This window comes from Ranitomeya variabilis, chromosome 3 (assembly GCF_051348905.1).
Source record: "Ranitomeya variabilis isolate aRanVar5 chromosome 3, aRanVar5.hap1, whole genome shotgun sequence".
Classification (NCBI taxonomy): Eukaryota; Metazoa; Chordata; class Amphibia; order Anura; family Dendrobatidae; genus Ranitomeya; species Ranitomeya variabilis.
Window position 1 is genome coordinate 330,244,738 of NC_135234.1, and position 15,191 is coordinate 330,259,928.

Sequence of the window (15,191 nt, forward strand, 5' to 3'; positions counted from 1 at the left end):
AAAACGCGTTTTGTGACGCATGCGTCCATTTTTGGCATGATTTTTGGCGCAAAAAAACTGCATCATGCAGCGTCCTCTGCGCCCTGACGCTTGCGCCAAATGACGCATGCGTCACGAAACGCTAGACAATGCATGTCCATGCGCCCCCATGTTAAATATAGGGGCACATGACGCATGCGTTGAGTCGCTATGCGTCACCGAACCTGCGCCCAACGCAACGCAAATGTGAACGTAGCCTAAAAGAAAAAGACTCCTCTAAAATGATGTAAAAGCACCAGCAGCCAAAAACATTAAAAAGAGCACTCGGAGAACGTAAAAAAACTCACACAGCTCAGGGAAGAAAAACAGTTTCCTGAAGCAGCAGCTACCTCCGGAAAAATATCAAGAGTAGTTGCTCTCCTGAGAAAACCACGTTGTGTCCATACCCTGCCAATATGTGTGACCACCACATGGCGCTTCTCAGTTAAACTAGCAAAATACATATTTTTTCATTCCTCCCGCCTCACGGCACGTTATTACATCATTAGCCATCATTTTGTTCCCCAATTTCCTGTCAGAAGTGCTACATGACTTGCACCTTTCCCCTCCAGTCAGTGCTGAGGGAGACCTGCTTTGTGTGGCTGCACATACAGCAGGCAGGCGTGCACGGGACACCACAGGAGGACGCATTGTCCCCGTCTCACAGAAGGCTCTGCTGCGCCAGTGATTGGCCATAACGTGCGCACCACGGCCAATGCCGCCCCTCGGAACATGCAGGCATTCCAGCCATGCTTCTCCCGAGCGGCGGTTGGTCGCACACGCTCATCCCCCTTCCCGCTCCCTTCTCCTTTCCTCAACCCAATTGGAGGGCCCCTGGTATTAGCTGCCCACAGCCCCGTGCGCGGCGCCTGGGATTGGCTGAGCGGCCCGGGAGAAGGAGGCGTGGCCTGCTGGGGAAGACGCGCCATTTTACCAGCATAGTGCTGTGGCTGCTTGTTGCAGCCTTTTTGGACTCGGGTGAGTGCGATGCTACGTCTCCTTGTCATTGCAGTGGTGTGTGAGCGGTGCCGCACGGTGTACGTGCCTGGCGGATTGGTGGCAGGCAGCTGCCCAGGGCTGTGTGGGCGTGTGATAATAGGGGGGCAATCCGTGCCTGCCCCCTGTGGCAGCTGATAAGAGGTGTATGCTGAGGATACAGGGCTGTGGACCACGGCTCGGCCAGCCATGCTGTGGGCATACCCAGTAACGAGCCCTTGCACTGTGTGATGACAGGGACGGGTGCTTTTTTTCCTATTTGTATCAATTAAAACGTCCACTGTTGAGCTCATTGTTCCAGGATGAATGTGTATGAAATGTGAGTATTGTGGTTCATGACTTTTTGTTAAAGGGAACCTGTCAGCAGGATTGTGCACAGTAACCTACAGTGTCAGGTAGGTGCCATTATACTGATTAACATGGTCCCTTGGGTGATGAAATCCGTCTTGAGGTTGTTTTAATCTTTATTTTCAGTTAATGATTTGCTCATGTTCCAGGGCGCCCTGTGGGGGTCTCCATGTGGTGCTGTGCTTAGCTATTCATCAGTATGGCCTCTGACAGGTCACTGATCCCTCACTGACCTGCCCCCTATTTTACATACAGTATAGCACCATATAAAGACCCCCCCCACAGGCCGCCCTAAAGCACCTGCATATCATTAACTCAAAACTGAAAATAAAGATTAAAGGGAACCTGTCACCCCCAAAATGGAAGATGAGCTAAGCCCACCGGCATCAGGGGCTTTTCTACAGCATTCTGGAATGCTGTAGATAAGCCCCCGATGTATCCTGCAAGATGAGAAAAAGAGGTTAGAGTATACTCACTTGGGGCGGTACCGTGTGGTGTGCATCGCAGTCCGGTCCGGGGCCTCCCATCTTCTTACGATGGCGTCCTCGTCTTGTCTTCACGCTGCGGCTCCGGCGCAGGCATACTTTGTCTGTCCTGTTGAGGGCAGAGCAAAGTACTGTAGTGCGCAGGCGCTGGGCCTCTGACCTTTCCCGGCGCCTGCGCACTGCAATACTTTGCTCTGCCCTCAACAGGACAGACAAAGTACGCCTGCGCCGGAGCCGCAGCGTGAAGACAAGACGAGGACGCCATCGTAAGAAGATGGGAGGCCCCAGACCGGACCGCGACACCCATCGTACCGGCAGGGCCGGTTTTAGGCAAAGTGGGGCCCTAGGCAAAAGTTTAAAATGGGGCCCCAAATACTAACATATTGCACATCACACATAAATAGTAAGAATCTAATGTAATCTGTTAAAAATAATAAAAAAACAAAAAACCTGCTATTCTCACCTTCCGTAATCCACCAATGCGCGCGCAGCTGACGCCAGCTTCCGTTCCCAGAGATGCATTACGAAATTACCCAGAAGACTTAGCGGTCTCGCAAGACCGCTAAGTCAGAGGTCCCCAACCTTTTTTGCACCAGGGACCGGCTTTAAGCAAGACCAGTTTTCCATGGCCCGGTGGGGCAGGGGCGGGGCTTTGGTCATATGGGGGTGGGGTTATGGAGGGATGGAGCTTAGTGCATGCTTATCATATAATTATGACAAGACCACTATCCTGCACTGATACATTATGACGAACCCTCTGCTGTGTGATGGTTCACTAATAATATTGTAACTCAGATGTAGCAGGGCTGGGTTTGTTCTTTTACTTTCGCTCCTTGACAGTTTCCTGATCATTCCATAACATTTCCTCCGGCACGGCGGTGCGGATGTAGCAGACCTGTGTTAGTCATTGATCATGTGCTCTCAAGAGAAGTTATCGGTCCACACTGCACTGATAAAAGTACCACAAAGCTTTAGCATGAGGCCAGATGTAGCAAAGAGGAATGTGTCACTTGTAGATTTAATGATTAATGAATGTACAGGTCCTTCTCAAAAAATTAGCATATAGTGTTAAATTTCATTATTTACCATAATGTAATGATTACAATTAAACTTTCATATATTATAGATTCATTATCCACCAACTGAAATTTGTCAGGTCTTTTATTGTTTTAATACTGATGATTTTGGCATACAACTCCTGATAACCCAAAAAACCTGTCTCAATAAATTAGCATATCAAGAAAAGGTTCTCTAAACGACCTATTACCCTAATCTTCTGAATCAACTAATTAACTCTAAACACATGCAAAAGATACCTGAGGCTTTTAAAAACTCCCTGCCTGGTTCATTACTCAAAACCCCCATCATGGGTAAGACTAGCGACCTGACAGATGTCAAGAAGGCCATCATTGACACCCTCAAGCAAGAGGGTAAGACCCAGAAAGAAATTTCTCAACAAATAGGCTGTTCCCAGAGTGCTGTATCAAGGCACCTCAATGGTAAGTCTGTTGGAAGGAAAAAATGTGGCAGAAAACGCTGTACAACGAGAAGAGGTGACCGGACCCTGAGGAAGATTGTGGAGAAGGACCGATTCCAGACCTTGGGGAACCTGAGGAAGCAGTGGACTGAGTCTGGTGTGGAAACATCCAGAGCCACCGTGCACAGGCGTGTGCAGGAAATGGGCTACAGGTGCCACATTCCCCAGGTAAAGCCACTTTTGAACCATAAACAGCGGCAGAAGCGCCTGACCTGGGCTACAGAGAAGCAGCACTGGACTGTTGCTAAGTGGTCCCAAGTACTTTTTTCTGATGAAAGCAAATTTTGCATGTCATTCGGAAATCAAGGTGCCAGAGTGTGGAGGAAGACTGGGGAGAAGGAAATGCCAAAATGCCTGAAGTCCAGTGTCAAGTACCCACAGTCAGTGATGGTGTGGGGTGCCATGTCAGCTGCTGGTGTTGGTCCACTGTGTTTCATCAAGGGCAGGGTCAATGCAGCTAGCTATCAGGAGATTTTGGAGCACTTCATGCTTCCATCGGCTGAAATGCTTTATGGAGATGAAGATTTCATTTTTCAGCACGACCTGGCACCTGCTCACAGTGCCAAAACCACTGGTAAATGGTTTACTGACCATGGTATTACTGTGCTCAATTGGCCTGCCAACTCTCCTGACCTGAACCCCATAGAGAATCTGTGGGATATTGTGAAGAGAAAGTTGAGAGACGCAAGACCCAACACTCTGGATGAGCTTAAGGCCGCTATTGAAGCATCCTGGGCCTCCATAACATCTCAGCAGTGTCACAGGCTGATTGCCTCCATGCCACGCCGCATTGAAGCAGTCATTTCTGCCAAAGGATTCCCGACCAAGTATTGAGTGCATAACTGAACATTATTATTTGATGGTTTTTTTGTTTGTTATTAAAAAACACTTTTATTTGATTGGACGGGTGAAATATGCTAATTTATTGAGACAGGTTTTTTGGGTTATCAGGAGTTGTATGCCAAAATCATCAGTATTAAAACAATAAAAGACCTGACAAATTTCAGTTGGTGGATAATGAATCTATAATATATGAAAGTTTAATTGTAATCATTACATTATGTTAAATAATGAAATTTAACACTATATGCTAATTTTTTGAGAAGGACCTGTACTCTGCTGTGACACCATCAGCTCTGCTACATCTGTGTTCAGTGTTTCATAAACCCGACAAATGAATCACTCTGTGTATGAAATCTACAAGTGACACATTCCTCTCTGCTACATCTGGCCTCATGCTAAAGCTTTGTGGTACTTTTATCAGTGCAGTGTGGACCGATAACTTCTCTTGAGAGCACATGAGTAACAAACAGTAAATAACAAAACTCAGCTCTGCTACATCAGTAAAAAACCAATTGATTAATGATTAATCAATTGGTTTTTTACTGATGTAGCAGAGCTGAGTTTGTTATTTATTAAGTTTCATGGCCACTTCATGAAATCCTATCAACAAAAAAATATTCAGCACTGCTACATCTATACCCCAGCTCCCCACACATGGACCCTGCACAGCCGCCGGTAATACCTTCATTCAGAGGGGCCCAGCCCGCTGTTCCCGCACACACGCACAGGCCGGATATGACTCACCCATGGTGACTCCGGAAATACATGGTGACGTCACGGATTGGGAGGAGCTGCGGCTGTGGAAGCCGCCCGCCCTGCTCGTACAGCGGGAGATGGAAGGAGGGAGTGGCGGATGAGGGGGAGGAGACTTCCGCCCGAACTCCACGGCCGCCCACCAAAGGGGGAATGACGAACGCTGCGGTGCTGGAGTGTGACAAAATGGAGGCGCACAACCGGCGTGTTTAGCCGCTAAAGTAGCTGTCAGCGGCGCCGCGGACCGGCTGAAAAACCCCAACGGCCCGGTCCTGGTCCGCGGACCGGCGGTTGGGGACCTCTGCGCTAAGTCATCTGGGTAATTTCGCAATGCATCTCTGGGAACGGAAGTTGGCGGCAGCAGCGCGTGCATTGGGACAGCTTCGCTGGACGCCGGAGGTGAGTATATAACTATTTTGTATTTTAATTATTTTTTTTAACATGGATATGGTGCCCACACTGCTATATACTACGTGGGCTATGTTATATACTGTGTGGCTGCTATATACTACGTGGCCAGTGTTATATACTGCGTGGGCTGTGTTATATACTGCGTGGGCTGTGTTATATACTGCGTGGGCTGTGTTATATACTGCGTGGGCTGTGTTATATACTGCGTGGGCTGTGTTATATACTGCGTGGCTGCTGTATACTATGAGGGCAGTGTTATATACTGCGTGGGCAGTGTTATATACTATGTGGCTGCTATATACATACATACATACATACATACATACATACATACATACATACATGCATACATACATACATACATACATACATACATACATATTCTAGAATACCCGATGCGTTAGAATCGGGCCACCATCTATTCTAGTGGATTACATAACCACGATATGTCTGGTATCTGCTCTACATATACTGTACAAACATACACACATATACCGTACATACACACAGATACACATAAATACAGTATATGCAAACACATACATATACCGTACATACACACAGATACACATAAATACAGTATATGCAAACACATACATATACCATACATACAGATACACATACATATACCGTCATACATACACATACCGTACATTCACACACATACCGTACATTCACACACATACCGTACATTCACACACATACCGTACATTCACACACATACCGTACATTCACACACATACCGTACATTCACACACATACCGTACATTCACACACATACCGTACATTCACACACATACCGTACATTCACACACATACCGTACATTCACACACATACCGTACATTCACACACATACCGTACATTCACACACATACCGTACATTCACACACATACCGTACATTCACACACATACCGTACATTCACACACATACCGTACATTCACACACATACCGTACATTCACACATACCGTACATTCACACACATACCGTACATTCACACACATACCGTACATTCACACACATACCGTACATTCTCACACATACCGTACATTCTCACACATACCGTACATTCTCACACATACCGTACATTCTCACACATACCGTACATATACATGCATATACCTTGTACATACACACATAGTTATATACACATATTGTATACACATACCGTACATACATATACCATATATACACACAAATACAGTATACCGTACATACATACACATACCGTATATAGATATACCGTGCATACAGATACACATATACGTACATATAGATACACATAAACATATATATATATATATATACAAATTTATTGCACATACAAATACACATACATATACTGTACATACATACACATACTGTACATGCATACACACAGCCATACAAATATACCATACATACACTGATATACCGTACATACATACAGATACACACACAGATAGAAACATACACATAGATACACACACATACACAGATGCACACATACATACATACACATACAAGCATATACATACACACATACTAATCTGTGATATCAGGTGATCAGAGGAGCCCTTGGAGGAGGTCACATAGTTCAGCAGGAGAGGGCTGCAGAACCCACTACTGTGGGGAATGGGGCACAGAGCAGGCAGGACTGATATCAGCCCCCTGGTGTGGCTGTGCTGTCCCGTGCAGTGAGCTCCTCCCCCATCTCTTCACAGTGAGGAGATGCTGCAGCCTGCTCTGATTAGAACAGTGGAGGGAGCAGAAGACACACTGTAAAGGTACCTTCACACGAAGCGACGCTGCAGCGATAGCGACAACGATGCCGATCGCTGCAGCGTCGATGTTTGATCGCTGGGGAGCTGTCACACAGACCGCTCTCAAGCGACCAACGATGCCGAGGTCCCCGGGTAACCAGGGTAAACATCGGGTTGCTAAGCGCAGGGCCGCGCTTAGTAACCCGATGTTTACCCTGGTTACCAGCGTAAAAGTAAAAAAAAACAAACAGTACATACTCACCTGCGCGTCCCCCAGCGTCTGCTTCCTGACACTGAGCTCCGGCCCTAACAGCACAGCGGTGACGTCACCGCTGTGCTTTCACTTTCACTTTAGGGCCGGCGCTCAGTAAGTGTCAGGAAGCAGACGCTGGGGGACGCGCAGGTGAGTATGTACTGTTTGTTTTTTTTACTTTTACGCTGGTAACCAGGGTAAACATCGGGTTACTAAGCGCGGCCCTGCGCTTGGTAACCCGATGTTTACCCTGGTTACCAGTGTAAAACATCGCTGGTATCGTTGCTTTTGCTTTCAAACACAACGATACACGGCGATCGGACGACCAAATAAAGTTCTGGACTTTATTCAGCGACCAGCGACATCACAGCAGGATCCTGATCACTGCTGCGTGTCAAACTAAACGATATCGCTAGCGAGGACGCTGCAACGTCACGGATCGCTAGCGATATCGTTACAAAGTCGTTTCGTGTGAAGGTACCTTAAGTCCTGCTCTTCCTCCACTGATGTCCCTGTGTGCTGTGCAGCCGGGGCCCCTGACTGTAGGTGAGCACTGACCATTGGGACGCTCCATGCAGCAGGACAGAGGGCAGCAAGTGAGGTGAGGAAAGCGTTCATTGGCCAGCGTCTCTCCCTGCATGACACGCCCCCTTTATGATCTCCTGCACTTCGCGCCCCGCTCTCTCCCCGGCACTTGGTGTTCCATGATTACAGGAGGGAGTGAGAGGGGCCCGATCCTGCATGATACCGGGCCTGCCTGCAGGGGCCCCCCCTCCACCTCTGGGCCCCAGAGCAGTGCCATCAGCAGTATGTCCACCACTGGCTGGGGGCCCCTAGGGCAGCAGGGGCCCTAGGCAGCTGCCTAGTCTGCCTGCCCCTAACGCCAGCCCTGCGTACCGCGACCGCCCCTGGGTGAGTATAATCTAACCTCTTTTTCTCATCTTTCAGGTTACATCGGGGGCTTATCTACAGCATTACAGAATGCTGTAGATAAGCCCCTGATGCCGGTGGGCTTAGCTCAACTTACATTTTGGGGGTGACAGGTTCCCTTTAACCAACAGGCCAGACCGCATATCAAATATAAGGTTTGGGGGTCACTTGGGGAATAGTGATCACAAAATAATAAGTTTTCGTGTATCCTTTAATAAGATGTGTAGTAGAGGGGTGACAAGGACACTAAACTTCAGGAGGGCAAATTTCCAACGGATGAGACATGATCTTGGTGCAATTAACTGGGACGATATCCTGAGACATAAAAATACACAAAGAAAATGGGAGACGTTTATTAGCATCCTGGATAGGACCTGTGCACAGTATACAGGTCCTTCTCAAAAAATTAGCATATAGTGTTAAATTTCATTATTTACCATAATGTAATGATTACAATTAAACTTTCATATATTATAGATTCATTATCCACCAACTGAAATTTGTCAGGTCTTTTATTGTTTTAATACTGATGATTTTGGCATACAACTCCTGATAACCCAAAAAACCTGTCTCAATAAATTAGCATATCAAGAAAAGGTTCTCTAAATGACCTATTACCCTAATCTTCTGAATCAACTAATTAACTCTAAACACATGCAAAAGATACCCGAGGCTTTTAAAAACTCCCTGCCTGGTTCATTACTCAAAACCCCCATCATGGGTAAGACTAGCGACCTGACAGATGTCAAGAAGGCCATCATTGACACCCTCAAGCAAGAGGGTAAGACCCAGAAAGAAATTTCTCAACAAATAGGCTGTTCCCAGAGTGCTGTATCAAGGCACCTCAATGGTAAGTCTGTTGGAAGGAAAAAATGTGGCAGAAAACGCTGTACAACGAGAAGAGGTGACCGGACCCTGAGGAAGATTGTGGAGAAGGACCGATTCCAGACCTTGGGGAACCTGAGGAAGCAGTGGACTGAGTCTGGCGTGTGCAGGAAATGGGCTACAGGTGCCGCATTCCCCAGGTAAAGCCACTTTTGAACCATAAACAGCGGCAGAAGCGCCTGACCTGGGCTACAGAGAAGCAGCACTGGACTGTTGCTAAGTGGTCCCAAGTACTTTTTTCTGATGAAAGCAAATTTTGCATGTCATTCGGAAATCAAGGTGCCAGAGTGTGGAGGAAGACTGGGGAGAAGGAAATGCCAAAATGCCTGAAGTCCAGTGTCAAGTACCCACAGTCAGTGATGGTGTGGGGTGCCATGTCAGCTGCTGGTGTTGGTCCACTGTGTTTCATCAAGGGCAGGGTCAATGTAGCTAGCTATCAGGAGATTTTGGAGCACTTCATGCTTCCATCGGCTGAAATGCTTTATGGAGATGAAGATTTCATTTTTCAGCACGACCTGGCACCTGCTCACAGTGCCAAAACCACTGGTAAATGGTTTACTGACCATGGTATTACTGTGCTCAATTGGCCTGCCAACTCTCCTGACCTGAACCCCATAGAGAATCTGTGGGATATTGTGAAGAGAAAGTTGAGAGACGCAAGACCCAACACTCTGGATGAGCTTAAGGCCGCTATTGAAGCATCCTGGGCCTCCATAACATCTCAGCAGTGTCACAGGCTGATTGCCTCCATGCCACGCCGCATTGAAGCAGTCATTTCTGCCAAAGGATTCCCGACCAAGTATTGAGTGCATAACTGAACATTATTATTTGATGTTTTTTTTGTTTGGTATTAAAAAACACTTTTATTTGATTGGTCGGGTGAAATATGCTAATTTATTGAGACAGGTTTTTTGGGTTATCAGGAGTTGTATGCCAAAATCATCAGTATTAAAACAATAAAAGACCTGACAAATTTCAGTTGGTGGATAATGAATCTATAATATATGAAAGTTTAATTGTAATCATTACATTATGGTAAATAATGAAATTTAACACTATATGCTAATTTTTTGAGAAGGACCTGTATACTGTATGTGAATAAACATACTAGAAATAGGAGGAAACCAATATGGCTAAATAGAGCTGTAAGGGGCGCAATAAGTGACAAAAAGAAAGCATTTAGAGAATTAAAGGAAGTAGGTAGTGATGAGGCATTAAATAATTACAGAAAATTAAATAAATTCTGTAAAAAGCAAATCAATGCAGCAAAGATGACTCATTGCCAGAGAGAGTAAAAATAATCCCAAAATATTCTTTAACTATGTAAATAGTAAGAAACTAAAAAATGATAGTGTTGGCCCCCTTAAAAATAGTCTGGGTGAAATGGTAGATGAGGATGCGGAAAAAGCCAATATGCTAAATGACTTTTTTTCATCAGTATTTACACAAGAAAATCCCATGGCAGACAATATGATCAGTGATAACAAAAATGCCTCATTAAATGTCACCTGCTTAACCCAGCAGGAAGTACGGCAGCGTCTAAAAATCACTAAAATTGACAAATCTCCGGGCCCGGATGGGATACACCCCCGAGTACTGCAGGAATTAAGTAAAGTAATTGATAGACCATTATTTTTGATCTTTAAAGACTAAATAATAACAGGGTCTCTACCACAGGACTGGCGTATAGCAAATGTGGTGCCAATATTCAAAAAGGGGACAAAAACTGAACTCGGAAATTATAGGACAGTAAGCTTAACCTCTACTGTGGGTAAAATCCTGGAGGGCATTCTAAGGGATGCTATACTGGAGTATCTGAAGAGGAATAACCTCATGACCCAATATCAGCATGGGTTTACTAGGAACCGTTCCTGTCAGACTAATCTGATCAATTTCTATGAAGAGGTACGGTAAGTTCCGGACTGGGAACCCAGTGGACGTAGTGTATATGGACTTTTCAAAAGCTTTTGATACGGTGCCACACAAAAGGTTGATACATAAAATGAGAATAATGAGGATAGGGGAAAATATGTGTAAGTGGGTTAAGAACTGGCTCAGGGATAGGAAACAAAGGGTGGTTATTAATAGAGCACACTCGGATTGGGTCGCGGTTAGCAGTGGGGTACCACAGGGGTCAGTATTGGGCCCTCTTTTTAACATATTAATGACCTTGTAGGGGGCATACAGAGCAGAATTTCAATATTTGCAGATGACACTAAACTGCAGGGTAATCAGTACAGGGGAGGACAATTTTATATTACAGGAGGATTTATGTAAACTAGAAGCTTGGGCTGATAAATGGCAAATGAGCTTTAATGGGGATAAATGTTAGGTCATGCACTTGGGCAGAAGTAATAAGATGTATAACTGCTTAATTGTAAAACACTGGGCAAAACTGTAAATGAGAAAGACCTGGGAGTATGGGTGGATGACAAACTCACATTTAGTGGCCAGTGTCAGGCAGCTGCTACAAAGGCAAATAAAATAATGGGATGCATGAACCCCTTTCTGACACTAGACGTACTATCCAGTCGAGGTGGTATGGGCCCGTATGACCACCAAGGGGATAGTACGTCTACCGTCACGGACTGCTCCTGGCATATTAACCCCTGGAACACTGCGATCAAACATGATCGCAGCTTTCCAGCGGCATAGGGAAGCATCGCGCAGGGAGGGGGCTCCCTGCGTGCTTCCTTCCCTGAGACCCTCGGAGTAACGCGATGTGATCACGTTGCTCCGAGGGTCTACTACCTCCTCCTCCCTTCAGGTCCCGGATCCAAGATGGCTGCGCGGTTCCTTCCTTCCTGCAGGGAGGCGGCTTGGAAGCGCTTGCTCAGAGCAGACGCTGGGAAGCCTCCCTGCAGTGCCTGTCACATCGCTGATCTGACACACTCCTTTGCAGTGTGTCAGATCAGCGATCTGACACTATAGTATGAAGTTCTCCCCCCCCCGGGGCAATGTAAAAAAGTAAAAATATTTACATGTGTAAAAATAAAAAAATTCCTAAATAAAAAAAAAAATATATATATTGTTCCAATAAATAAATGAAAAAAAACAAACTATAAAAGTACACATTTAGTAACGACCCGACCTATAAAACTGTCCCACTAGTTAACCCCTTCAGTGAACACCGTAAAAAAAGGCAAAAAACGACGCTTTATCATACCGCCGAACAAAAAGTGGAATAACACGCGATCAAAAAGACGGATATAAATAACCATGGTAATGCTGAAAACGTCATCTTGTCCCGCAAAAAACGAGCCATCATGAGTGAAAAAATAAAAAAGTTCTAGTCCTCAGAATAAAGCGATGCCAAAATAATAATTTTTTCTATAAAATAGTTTTTATCGTATAAAAGTGCCAAAACAAAAAAAAAATTATATAAATGAGATATCGCTGTAATCGTACTGACCCGACGAATAAAACTGCTTTATCAATTTTACCAAATGTGGAACGGTATAAACGCCTCCCCCAAAAGAAATTCATGAATAGCTGGTTTTTGATCACTCTGCCTCACAAAAATCGGAATAAAAAGCGATCAAAAAAATATCCCGTGCCCGAACATGTTACCAATAAAAACGTCAACTGGTCCCACAAAAAAAAAGACCTCACATGACTCTGTGGTCTCAAATATGGAAAAATTATAGCTCTCAGCATTTTTTTTTTATTTAGATAAAGAAATGTATTTATGGGAATAATTTTTTTTTTAAATTTATTAATTTAGGAATTTTTTTTTTATTTTTTTTTTTTACACATGTGGACGTTTTTTTTATAACTTTTTTACTTTGTCCCAGGGGGGGACATCACAGATCGATGATCTGGCAGTGTGCACAGCACTCTGCCAGATCTGCGATCTGCTGTGCAGGGCTGCAGGCTTACCAAGTGTCTGCTCTGAGCAGACACTCGGTAAGCCACCTCCCTCCCTGCAGGACCCGGATGCCGCGGCCATCTTGGATCCGGGACCTGCGGCGAGGAGGGAGGTAGGAGACCCTCGGAGCAACGCGATCACATCGCGTTGCTCCGGGGGTCTCAGGGAAGCACGCAGGGAGCCCCCTCCCTGCGCGATGCTTCCCTATACTGCCGGCACACCGCGATCATGTTTGATCGCGGTGTGCCGGGGGTTAATGTGCCGGGGGCGGTCCGTGACCGCTCCTGGCACATAGTGCCGGATGTCAGCTGCGATAGTCAGCTGACACTCGGCCGCGCTCCCCCCGTGAGCGCGGCCGATCGCGTATGACGTACTATTCCGTCCTTGGGAAGTAGGGCCCACCCCACATGGACGGAATAGTACGTCTAATGACAGAAAGGGGTTAAACCCCCTTCATCACCCCCTTAGGGAAAAATAATAAAATTAAAAAAAATTATTTCCATTTTCCCATTAGTGTTAGGACTAAAGTTAGAGTGAGGGTATGTTTCCACGGTCAGTAAACGCTGCTTGTTTGACGCTGCAGCGTCAAACAAGCAGCGTCCAGATGTTCCAGCATAGTGGAGGGGATTTTATGAAATCCCGTCTCCACTATGCGTGGAAACCCGCACGCGGCGGCTTTGCGACTCCGGACATGCTGCGCGTCTTTTCAGATCGCAGCATGTCCGTACACCTTGCGGGGACGCAGCGTCCCCGCAAGGCATATCACAGGGCCCTATGGCGAGGGGTGCGATGATCCCGGATGTGTACTGTACACATCCGGCACCATCGCGTCCCATTAAGGGGGCGGGGCTTAGCGCCGAGCGGCTTCGCCGCTGCGGCGATCCCGCCGGCGAAACGGACCGTGGAGACGTACCCTTAGGGTTGGGGCTGCAGTTAGGGTTGGGGCTGCAGTTAGGGTTTGGATTACATTTACGGTTGGGATTAGATTGAGGGGTGTGTTTGGGTTAGGGTTTCAGTTAGAATTGGGGGTTTCCACTGTTTAGGCACATCAGGGCTCTCCAAACGCGACATGGTGTCTGATCTCAATTCCAGCCAATTCTGCATTGAAAAAGTAAAACAGTGCTCCTTCCCTTCCGAGCTCTCCCGTGCGCCCCAACAGGGGTTTACCCCATCTTATGGGATATCAACGTACTCAGGACAAATTGGACAACAACTTTTGGGGTCCGATTGCTCCTGTTACCCTTGGGAAAATACAAAACTGGGGGCTAAAAAATAATTTTTGTGGAAAAAGATTTTTTTATTTTCATGGCTCTGCGTTATAAACTGTAGTGAAACACTGGGGGGTTCAAAGTTCTCACAACACATCTAGATAAGTTCCTTGGGGGGGTCTAGTTTCCAATATGGGGTCACTTGTGAGGGGTTTCTACTGTTTAGGTGCATCAGGGGCTCTGCAAATGCAACGTGACGCCTGCAGACCAACCCATCTAAGTGTGCATTCCAAACGGCGCTTCTTCCCTTCCGAGCTTTGCCATGTGCCCAAACAGTGGTTCCGCCCCCACATATGGGGTATCAGCGTACTCAGGACAAATTGGACAACAACTTTTGTGGTCCAATTTCTCCTGTTACCCTTGGGAAAATACAAAACTGGGGGCTAAAAAATAATTTTTGTGGAAAAAAAAAAAAAAAAAATTATTTTCACGCCTTTGCTTTATAAGCTGTAGTGAAACACTTGGAGGTTTAAAGTGCTCACGACACATCTAGATAAGTTCCTTAGGGGGTCTAGTTTCCAAAATGGTGTCACTTGTGGGGGTTTTTAATGTTTGGGCACATCAGGGGCTCTCCAAATGCGCCATGGCGTCCTATCTCAATTCCAGTCAATTTTGCATTGAAAAGTCAAATGGCGCCCTTTCCCTTCCGAGCATTGTTTTTTTTTCTATCATATAGACCCCTCAAAGTGACTTCAAATGTGATGTGGTCCCTAAAAAAAAAAAAAAAAAAAAAAAAAAGGTGTTGTAAAAATGAGAAATTGCTGGTCAACTTTTATCCCTTATAACTCCCTAACAAAAAAAAAAAATTTGGTTCCAAAATTGTGCTGATGTAAGGTATACATGTGGGAAATGT

General features: G+C 45.8%; 1 protein-coding gene across 1 annotated transcript in view; it reads left to right on the plus strand.

Moving 5' to 3' along the window:
• Nucleotides 1–564: 564 nt before the first annotated feature.
• The window catches only part of LOC143815950 (heterogeneous nuclear ribonucleoprotein R-like), a 153,147-nt gene continuing 138,520 nt past the window's right edge, over nucleotides 565–15,191 (plus strand). Inside the window, exon 1 of the mRNA XM_077295782.1 lies at nucleotides 565–996. The gene's annotated coding sequence lies outside the window, so the exon portion shown is untranslated. The remainder of the gene's footprint in view (nucleotides 997–15,191) is intronic.